The 11,223-nt window shown below is 52.6% G+C and overlaps 1 pseudogene across 1 annotated transcript; it reads left to right on the forward strand.

The window, feature by feature from the left end:
- The first annotated feature begins 10,602 nt into the window (after positions 1 to 10,602).
- LOC308424209 (COX assembly mitochondrial protein homolog) lies at positions 10,603 to 10,910 on the forward strand (annotated as a pseudogene). Its single transcript has one exon. The product of its transcript is annotated as a COX assembly mitochondrial protein homolog (transcript).
- Positions 10,911 to 11,223: the final 313 nt, after the last annotated feature.

Here is an 11,223-nt window from a genome sequence, read left to right on the forward strand (position 1 = left end):
TGAGTCACTCACCTTGAATGAGTGTGTTCTGCAGATGTCCTGTGGTGAGACTTACCAGGACCCTCACAAGGGAATTTAGAAGTGGGTGCCTAGCCCCCTGGGTGACCCCCTCACTGGCAGTTCGTCGGGAGAGAAAGAAACAAATGGGCCCCCTGAGCCATCGGACTCCCTCTTGCTCCGCTGACATCATGAGATGCTAAAAGTCTGTGGTTTAAAAGTATAACCTGGCATCCTGAGTTTAGTCCCCTGGACTCGCATACGTGATGGAGAGAGCTGACTTCCACCAAGAGCTGTGATGTACACACAACCCACTAATTAACTGTACTAGGGGCTGGGAGTGTGGCTCAGTGGTACACTGGAACGCTGGATTCTATCGAGTTTACCCCCAGTCTATTTCTCCTACCCCCTCCCCCCCACTGAGCATCATGTCCCTGAGAGCACCAGGACTCTGTCTTCCTTGATCTTAGAGCTTCGACCAGCAACATCTGGAGGCCGGGCAAGGCAGAGGAGCAAAGGTACCGGTGGAAGAGGGAGGCGCTGATATTCTGGCCCAGGGTTTGCTGTGGACCATCGGATAGGATCCCACAGGCACTTGGTAAAACGCGCACAGTCTTAGTCCTGGTTTACAGATGGCCGAGCACAGTCTGAGAGTACGTAAGTAGCTTGTTCAAGATCCACACAGCAGAAGATGAAAAAGCAGAAACCGGGTCCTGGGTGTGCCCTCCATGATCCAATCCTGGGCTCTGAGATGGCTCTCAGTGTCACTAAGGGACCCTGGCCTTCTCCTCTCCCAGGTGTCCCCACCCAGTCCTTGGCTCCCTCTGTCAGCAGGAGAGCTGATGGCTCAGGGCCACTGGCACCAGTCCCTGGCCTCGCTCCTGGCCTCTCCTTCACTGTCCACCAGCGTGCCAGCCGCCGCCTCCACAGTCACAGCCCCGAAGCTCCGATCCCAGGCCCCGTGAGCTGCAGTCCAGTGGCTCCTGCTGAGGAGGACACTGGGGAGGAAGAGGAATATCCACTCTGAGCACAGCCCTTGGGCCAACCTCACCCTTTCCTACCTCCCGTCAGCAACAGCTTCGGCCTGGGTGGATCTTTTCCAGGCTCTAATGAACAGATTAGAGGGGTCTGGGGCCCTTCCAAAGGACACAGTGACAGGTGACAGGGCTACAAAAGGGCCCTCAATCTTCAATGCCCAGTGCTCAGTCATCGGGGTTGGTGCTGCAATTGTCATTTTATGCATAGGAAAGCAGAGGCACAGAGAAGTTAGGTAACTTGCCCCAAATCACACAGCCAGAGGCACAAAACAAGGGGATGTAGGCAGTCCTTTCTCAAGCCCCGCCCTGTGAGAGTTTCTGGGGGAGAAACAGACACTACAGGGTGCCTTGCCCTATTCCCCTCACAGCAGGAAGGAGCATGAGATTCTGGAGGCCTGGGCTGTGAGCAGGGAGTCCCCTGAAGATGCAGACTCCAGGGGGGCTGCTGCCGCAAAGACCGAGGATGGTCAGAGGAGGTGTCTGGAAGCAATGGTTCCACTACACAATGGACAATGGGGCTGAACCTTCCTCAGGAGGGTTCCTACCGCTTCTGGGGGCACACCAGTATAAACGTGCTGCATCCAGAGTCTTCTGGAGCTGCGCCTGCCAGGGAAGAAGGCGTAGTCCCTGCTCTGCCGCCTGAATGCTCTCAGCATTCCTACCAGAAAGGTCCCCAGGAGAGTGGGGACCCTAGGAAGCTGCGGAGGATGAACCCTGGGTCTCCTCCTCTCCACCCCACTCCAGCCCCTCGCCTACTCCAGTGCCCCTCCTGATGTTCTACAGCCCGGCCAGGCCTCCCATCCTGGGCTACTGCCCCATGCCTCCAGGGCTAACCTGGTCTTCGTGTCGTTTGAGAGAGGTGAGTCCCTGGGACTCCCAGCACCCATGACTGGGACAGGTCTACTGTGACACAGCCCAGCTGACAGACTGTAACCAGTGGAAACCAAGGGATCATTCGGAACTTCAAGAAATAAACGATGTCGTAGCTCAGTGGTAGACGCTTGCTTAATGTGGATGAGTCTGAGGACCTGATTGATGCCCAGTCCCACAAAAGACAAAAACCAGCCACTCAAGTGACTGCCCAGTCCCCTGCCCTCTTGTGGGTGACTCGGTTAAAACAAAACGAAACAAGAAACACGTTTTTTCTGAAACTGTGCAAAGCAGAGCAAAACAAACTGAACCCAGAAACAATCAAAATCACAAGCCAGGCATTGTAGCTCTTGATTGTGATACCACCACTCAGGAAGCTGAGGCAGGAGGATTGCCAAGAGTGTGTAGTCATCCTGAACTATGTGCCACTATGCTTGCTAGGACGGAATTCTTAACTCGGAAACTGCTGGCTTATTCTCTAAGACAGTTTAGATTAGAGGCTGACCTCTGACGACCCCAGCCTTCCCAGAGCCAACAATCAGGCTGGTCTAAGAATCCTCCTGAAGGCAGCTGGGAAAAAGTGGCCCCAGCAGTTTTCTGCTTGCTCACTGTCTCAGGGTCCCAGGGCCACCTCCCAGGGCCTGATATCTGCTGGGCCACACAATGTATCATCACATCAGGCCTCCCATCAAGGTCATGGGAAATCCGGGAATGCTGACCAGGTTCTAAAGGACACGAATCATGTACCCACCACGCCCCGCTGACCCTGGGTCAACGCTTCCAGACGCTTACACAGCTTGCTGGTACTGGTAGAGTCGTGCCCTCCAGAGCAGCAGGGCCCGGTACAGGGCCAACTTTTGGCAGATTTCCCACAGGGAGCACTGATCTGGACCCTTGGATAGCTGTTGGGCCTGGGCCTCTGTCTCCAGGCAATGGGCCATGGCAGTTCACTCATTCCCTGTGAAGAAGGCAAGAAGTGGTTAAGTCCCTGGTCACAAACATATAGCTGCAGCCTCAGGCCTCCCGGGCCTCCCCACCGTGGGCACTGCCTTCTTATGTTCTCCACACGCTCCCTCGAAAGGATGCCTCAAGACCCCACCTTCCCCAGCTGGGGAAGGGACTGTATGTGTCCTTTGTCAACCAGAGGCTTTCTGGAGCAGACAGCCACATGCTTCCTGGGCAGAATGTGTGACGACCCAGTGCTAAGCCAGAATAGTCTCCTGCCCAGAACAGCTTATGTGAGACAGGGATGCAGCTTAGCCAAGGTTTGCTCCCTCTGGGAACTCCAGACCTCTAGTGCCTGCAAGGTTCCTCCCGCCCCTAAAAGGCCCAGCTCAGCAAAGTCCCCTCTCATTGTAATATTTTTCCTGAGTTTCACTGGGCTCTTGAGCCTAGCTAATGGGGGCTCTGGTTGGAGAGAAGGGACCGATCCCCCACCCCCACCCCGCGCACCGTGTTTGCCACCGGCTCACCTGCTTTCTGCCAGTAGAGGGCCAACTGAGTTACCTTTGTCACATCTGAGGCCTGGAGCCGCTTCATCTCCATCCACTGTCCCAGGCATACCCTTAAGGTCCTCACTCTTCGGTGGGCCAGAAGTCTTCTGTACCGGGCCCGTCTTTGCACGAACCGTCGCCAGGCCCTAAAGCACCTACAACGTGGAGGGAAACGGCCCTTGGCAGCAGCGGCAGCCGCCTGCACCTGCCACGCATGCGCTTGAGGGGCCCCGGCGGGCGTTTGCCTTTCTGGGCCTCCATTTCTCTCTGTAAGGTGGAAGGTTGTGAGAGACTGGGCGTGACGTCTGCTTAGGTCACAGATGTCATCCCGTGCTGGAGGACCCCGGCATCCTCGCACCTGGCCTCCCACACCCTTGCTCCACTCAGCCTGCTGGTTCTGCCTCAGTGACCACTGGCATCTTTCCTTCATCTTGAGTTCAATCAGCTCAAGCACCTGCTCAGCCTCCCGAAGGTCTCCTCTGATCGTAAAAACTCAACTCCTCCCATGGCCCTGACCCCGAACACCTTTTCTGCTCGTCTCAGAACAAACCAAGCCCATTGAGATGCTCCTTACTGCTCCTTTTCTCCTTAATGTATTTGGCCTTCTTCTTTAAAAAAAATAAAAACATTATCATATATAAGTACACCGTAGCTGTCTTCATACACAACAGAAGAGTTTTTTACATTACACATGGCTGTGAGCGGCCATGTGGTTGCTGGGACTCGAACTCAGGAACTCAGGAAGAGCAGCCAGTGCTCTTAACCGCTGAGCCATCTCTCCAGTCCATATTTGGTCTTCTTACGTTGCCTAAGATGACCTTGAATTCCTGGACGCAAGCGATGCTCCTGCCTCCACCTCCTGAGTAGCTGGGACTAAGAGCTTTTACTCCTACGCTGGCTCCTGGGTCTTTATGCTCCTGCTAAATAAGGCCTTTGCGCTATTCTGTTCCCTTCCTGTGGTACCCAGGTCCCCTCATCCCTCACGTCATTCACAGCGTCTACGTCATTACATCACTTCCGGTGTTCGAAGCTATTGCTAGGGGAGGGGGAATCAACGTGAGGGTGTGGATTTTTTTTTTTTTTTTTAAAGCCCACAAATCTATAGGGCCTGGAAAGATGGCTGGGTGGTTAGGAACACTGGCTGCTCTTGTGGAGAACCCAGGTTTGGTTACCAACCCTCATCTCTGTAGGCACACAAACCACCTGTATCTCCAGTTCCGGGAGGGGGGGGGGTGGGAAGGGATCCACTGCCTTCTGGACGCTCTGGGAAACTGCATGCATGTGGTGTATATACAACCATTCAAGTACATACACATAAGCAGAAAACAAGTATGAAACATAAATAAATAAACATCATAATGGCTGGTAACTCAACAGCTCACCATGCAGTTAGGCAGGCCCTGGCTGCCCTTTTTTTTATACAATTATAAATTTTGTCGTGACTGGCATATTTTTGTCCAACTATTTGTCCTCGTCCTGGTTCTAGGTGGGAGAGGCTGGCAGGCAGGAGCAGGGGGGAGGGCAGAAGGAGGGTAGGGAGGGAAGGCAGGCCACCAACTAACTGCACATTGCCCAGTTTTTTGGGTCCAAGCTCACCTGCCCCTCCAGGCAAGATCTGCAGCCGCTTTTCTTTCCAAGAAAAGGCTTCTCCTAGAATCAAGGAATCTTGGTCCTGCCTGGGAATGAGGTTGCTCTGGTTTCTGCTGCAAAGTGACACGTCTCCACTGGGTTAAAAGACAAGGGGCAAAAGGATGCTGGCTGCAGATCAGAATGAGGCTCCCAAGAGAGCATCATGGAGAGGCAATTGGGAATCACAATCCTGTTCCAAAGCTCTGGCCCGAACCATAAGACTACTCCATTTCCGTGGGAATGAATGAATGAATGAATGAATGAATGAATGAATGAATTGCAAGAGGCAGAGCTTTCCTCTGGAGCCAAACCTTCCACCATATCCAAGGAGGAAGAACACCCACACATTCTCTCAGCCCAAGATAACAAATAACCAAACCAAAAAAAAAAAAAAAAACCCTAGCAGACAGTTGGAGAGATCAGTTTTAAGCTGTAACCTGAGCCCAGCAGGCACCTCCTCTGGGCAGAAGTGGTCCCCTTCCAGACATACCAGAGCCACGTCATTCCACCCAAACCACAACCTGGAGAACCCAGACCTCTCCGAAGCTCCGGGCTAGAAGGGCCTTCGCATGCTGCTCCCAAGCTGCCTCCAGCCGGGCCTCCTGGAGCCATAGGACCCAACACAGTTCTCCGAGGCTCTCCTGAATCAGCTGCCTGTGTCTCCTAGCCGTGGCCTGAACCACTGCCTGGCGCCTCTGTGACAAGTGCCTCCAGACTCTGAAACTCTCAGACAGCAGCTTCCGGCTGGGGACAAAACAGGGCTGATGGCAGGCACGATGCTCAGCTCCCCCAGGACAGCGTTCTTGTGACCTTTCCAGTAATCATGTCCTTTCTATAGCGGAGGACCCAAAGAACTCTCTTGTTGATGCTCTGGACTTCCAAAGAGGATACTTTCCCTTCCTGGTGACCCAAACCCAGGGGCATAGAACCTGGGCCCGTAGTTCTTGGGCCCTGGAGGCCCGTGATGTCCCATGAGAGACAGTTCTGTTCCCTTAGAATTCTGTCAAGGCTCTGCATCAGCTGCCTAATTTTATCAATTAAAATATACTCCCCATTCTACCCCCACACCTCCCACACAGCAGGGCCTCACCAAGCTGCCTGCGAGTCCAGGGTCACGGTGCTCTGAGCCTCGGTCTACAGAAACAAAAACCACCACGACAGTTTTCAGGCCAAAGAGCAGGAGTGACAACTTCAGCCAAGCTCATCTTCTGGTTCTACCCCGCCCCGTTCCCCCAGCCTCCGGATGCTTGTACCTGCAGAGTGCTCTGAGCTGGGGCTGTGTGTGATGGGCAGGAAGCCATCCTCTCCCCATCCCCGCCCTTTTGTTCCTGTAGGGCCTTCTCTCTTCTTGCCTTCCTAGGCAGGACACTGAAGACGGTTGTAGATTCTAGTCTGGTCTCTTGGCTGCCTGCTTCGAGTGTGACACGGAAGTGTGCTCTGTGCCTCTTGTTACACAGAAGGCATGGGGGACCCCTCTCTCTCGTCTCAAGGTGCTGGGTAGAAAGGACCTCCCAGTCTGAGTCAGAGAAATCTTCAGCCAACATTCCCAGAGTAGCCTCGTGTGACAGGGGCTTGCATATAGGGGACTCAGAGAGTCTAGCTTGGGCCCCCAGAGTCTCCAGAAAGCTTATACTTTCCCTAGAGTAGCTGAGCCAAGGCTGCGCAGGAGTTGACTGACTACCATGGGTGTGGGGTCCACTCTGGGTAAGGCCTGGGTGCCCCCAGGATGGCTGGTTCCCTAAATGGGTTGTCGCAGCTTCTAGGTATTGGACAGAGTCCAGAAGCCAGTCGGCAGCACTGGAGGAGGAAGGGGACGGTGCCTGACACAGACTGTGGGCAGAGATAGACAGGTCCTCCAAGGTGAGGGGCTCCCCCACAAGCCTGGGTGCCCAGCTCCCTGAACTACACCAGGACCCGGGACCAGGCCATGTGTACCCATCAAAAGGTGCCAAGCCCCCAGAGAGTCTCAAGTCTAAGCAGAAGGTGTCTGAGACCTGGAGTGTCTGCTTCTGGTGGGAGGATGGGCCAGTTGGTAGCAGGCAGGTGTTCTGCAGATGGGGGCTAGAGGTTCCACGGAAGCACAGGTTACTCTGCTGTACAAAGGGCTCTCGGGTCCTCCCCTGGGATCTCCCTGTTGGCAGCTGTAGGTTACTTTGCTGCCAGAGCCCTGTGTCACCTAGTCGGCCAGCTGTGTCCTTCAGGGCAAGGGTCAGGTGGGGACGTGGGCTGGCTACGTTACTTTGGATTTGGTAGGGCTTCTGGCATAGCACTGGGCCTTGGGAGTGTGTGATGACCTGGCACACGGGCAGCCTCTGGCGTCCTCGACTTCCCAGGCTGATGTCCAGGTTTCTCCAGGGTCTCTTCGGCTCTGTAAGAAACATAGACAGCCACACCCTGGGGCAAGAACCAGGTGATATATTCTCAGGTAAGACAAGCTGGTATCCTGGCCCCAGAGCTGGGGAGTGGCAGGGCTCCTGGTAGGAGGATTCAGGACTTCAGCAATGCAAGTCTAAGGTGGCCAATGTGAGACCCCAGGGCCTCGGAGCCAGGCAGCGACAAGGTTTGACTTGGGACCTGGCTGTGTGGAACATGGAAGGGGAGGGGAGAGAAGGGAGCCTGTGGGAGGGTTATCTGTTGGTAGGTTATCTGCATAGAGGGTTGTGGAAATGGGGGTAACCGGTTAAGATGAAGGATAAGGGGAGAGAAGGAAAGAGCGAAGGGTGACTAGCTTACAATTTGCCCAGTGGTTTCAGAACACTCTCACCCTCTGGCTGCCCTCCAGTGGCCCCAACTGTTCCAGGCACAAGAATCGGAATTTGTTCTTGGGCTCTCTGTACCCTCAGCTGGACCAGCTCTGTGCCCTCAGCTGGACCTTTTTTTAAAAAATGTTATGTGCATTGGTGTTTTGCTTACATGGTTATCTATGTGAGAATGTCAGAATTGGAGTTACAACACAGGTGTGAGCTGCCGCATGATTGTTAGAAATTTGAACCAGGACCTCTGGAAGGGCAGCCAGTGCTGTTAACCCCAGAGCCCTCTCTCCAGCCCCTCTGTAGCCTTCCTGTAGGCTGAGAACCCTCACTCCCAGAAGCTCACTCTCCAGAGACTCTGGCCCAGAGACTTACATTCCTAAGGCATTATTCTACGGGAACTCCACCCTTCAGAGGTGGGTGCCCTCCCAAGACCTCTCCCTTTGGAGCCCCTCCCTCCTGAGGTCCCACGTTTCCATCCTTCTCATGAGCTCTCCCTTGGGGTGGGTGATGCTGTACCCATCAAGCCAACCTAAGGAAACTACAGAAGTGTTAGGTGGGTGACTGGTGAGCCATTCACCACCTCACCAGGCCCAGTGAGCTTCTTACCTGGCCTCGGGACAACCACGATCTTTGGTGGTACATTTTCCTTATATCTGGTGGCAGGTCTTGGTTCCATGGGTTTTGGGACAGCTGTGCATTCAGTCAGATGGGTTGGGCTGAGGTGTAGCTCAGGGTGAAGCACTGGGTGAGGTTCTCAACACAGGAACAGGGAAAAGGGTACTCTCTGTGGAGAAAAAACAAGATGCGCTGGCCATGGGGACCTGTTCCCTCTAATACCCTTAGGCCACATTCTGGGCTACTTTGGGCCTAGTCTCTCTCTGCACAAGTCTCTGCTCACTACCCCACATAGCCTTTTCCCTTTCTGTTGTAATATTTTTCCTTTTATTATTGTTTCGTTTCGTTTTTTTTTTTTTTTTTTTTTTTGAGGCAGTGTCTATGTGACCATCTTTGTCCTGGAACTCACTATGTAGACCAGGCTGGCCTTAAACTCAAAAGTTCACCTGCCACTGCCTCCCAAGTGCTTGGATTAAAGGCATGCACCATTGAGCCCATCCGAGGATACCAGATCCCCAGAAACTGGAGTTACAGATGGTCATGAGCCGTCTCGTGGGAGCTGGGAAACAAACCTGAGTCTTGGTTAGGAGCAATAATGGTGAGTACTCCTAACCACTGAGTTATATCTCTCCAGTCTTTCTTCTGTTTTAAGAGGGTTTTTTGGTTTTGTTGTTTAATGTAGATCAGGCTGTCCCTGAACTCACTATTTATAGCCAAGGATGATACTGAACTCTCCTTCCCAAATTCTGGGATTACAGACTTGACTCCACACCTATTTTGTGCAGTGCTGAAGTTCAAGCCCAGCATTTTCTTTATGCTATGCAAGCACACTACAAACTGAGTTCCAACACTAGCCTTTTTAGTTTACTATTTTCTCCCTGCTTCCCTCTCTCCCTCCCTCTCTGCTCTTCCTCCCTCCTGCCTCAAGTCCTGCGTCAAACATCACAGCAAACTCTTCTTTCATCATCCGCAGCATGCTACCCACCCTTACTCTCTGTGCTCTGCACGGGCGCCACATGGCATGTACCATAACTGTGTCTACTGAAGAGATGATGGTTTCACCTGTACGTACAGCATTCAGAATAGCCTCACACATGGACTTATGCACGCGTTAAGTGACTGAACCACGCTAAACACCAGCTCAGCCATTAGAGGCATTCTGCACCGCGGTCAGTCCTAAGACTTAGTTTACTGGTTCTAGAAAGGCGCCCTCTCAACCTCACGCCCACATAAAGACACTCAGACCTCCCATTTCCCACCATAGAACCCTGGGGCCAGTTTCCTGCCCTTCAGGGCCTGCTCTCACATGCTTCAGTCTTCCTTGGGACCTTTCCTTTGACCAATCAGGTTTGGGGGGCCGCTAACGTTTAGGATAAGTGTGAGGTAAGAGAATTTCAAATACAAGCGCGTGCTCGCCTAGCTCCGCCCCCGTCCCCCAAGGCGCTCTGCGCGTTCACGAGTAAAAGTTGCAGACGTTTGCGCATGCGTAGGTCCGAATGCGCGTTACACCTGTTTCTAACTTATAAGGAGTGTGCCTGTGGACAGACTCCCCTGTAACCCCCACTCCACCCCCATTGTTTATGGTCTTCAGGCCTCAGGTCTTCCCAGAAGTAGCTGGAAATCACCCAGTCTTTTCCTTGCCTGCTTTGATGTTGGTCTATTCATTTCAAGCCTTTGCCTGGGTTGTTCCGTGGTGCACCCTGCTGTGTGTGCTCTTCCTGTGACACCCGTAGGAAGATGAAAGAGCCTTGGCTCCAGTCACAAGGCTTGTGCTGTTGGGTGGCTTTAGCCACATCCCAAACCTGTGACACCCCCAACTTCACCCCCATCCTATTTTTTAAAGTGGTGCTGGAGATTGACCCCCACGACCTGTGCATGCTAGGTGTGATGGTTTGTATATGCTCTGCCTAAGGAGTGGCACTATTAGGAGATGTGGCCTTGTTGGAATAGGTGTGTCACTGTGGGCGTGGAAGTCAGTCTTCCATTAACAGCCTTCATATCTGAAGATGGAGAACTCTCAGCTCCTCCTGCACCATGCCTGCCCGGATGCCGCCATGCTCCCACCTTGATGATAATGGACTGAACCTCTGAACCTGTGAGCCAGCCCCAGTTAAATGTTGTTCTTTATAAAACTTGCCTTGGTTCTCCCCTCCTGTCCCCAGAGCCCACGAGTGGCTTGTTGCTTCTCTGGCCTCCGAGGTGGCGCTGGACCCCTCAGAGCAGCATCTCAGACATGTTGAGAAAGATGTTCTGATTCCAAAGATGATGAGAGAAGAGGCCAGAGAAAGGTGTTCTGAAGAAGTTGAAGATTTTACCAGATGTTGCAAAGACTCCGGGATCCTTATGGTATTAAAATGCCGAGAATTTTTGCATTGAAAGACTGTCTAACTGCTTACTATAATGACCCAGCCTTCTATGAAGAATGCAAACTGGAGTATCTCCAGGAAAGGGAAGAATTCAGAAAAACTGGAGTTCCTACCAGGAAAAGGCTACAGAAGCTTCCCGCAAACATGTAGACAAATAGTGAGTCAGGAAGTCGCATCTTATGGAAGCCATTTGTAATGTAAACCAGAAATAATGGACTAAAAAACGTTTGCTCATTTAATTAATCATAAAAATACTGATTTTAAAATGAAAAATATTTATTTTAGAGTTCTGGTTTACTAAATGTGGGACAGGGGAAAAAGAAATGTATTGTTTTCCTGGCCTTAACCCAAGTTCTACGACTCTAACTGCAGTCACAGTGCTAACTGTCATGGCTTCATGTGTGCATTCCCTTCTGATCATGCAGGCTGATGGCCAGTGTGGAGGAGAGGGTGGAGAAGGAAT

This window comes from Micromys minutus (genome assembly GCF_963924665.1).
Source record: "Micromys minutus genome assembly, chromosome: 9".
Lineage (NCBI taxonomy): Eukaryota > Metazoa > Chordata > Mammalia > Rodentia > Muridae > Micromys > Micromys minutus.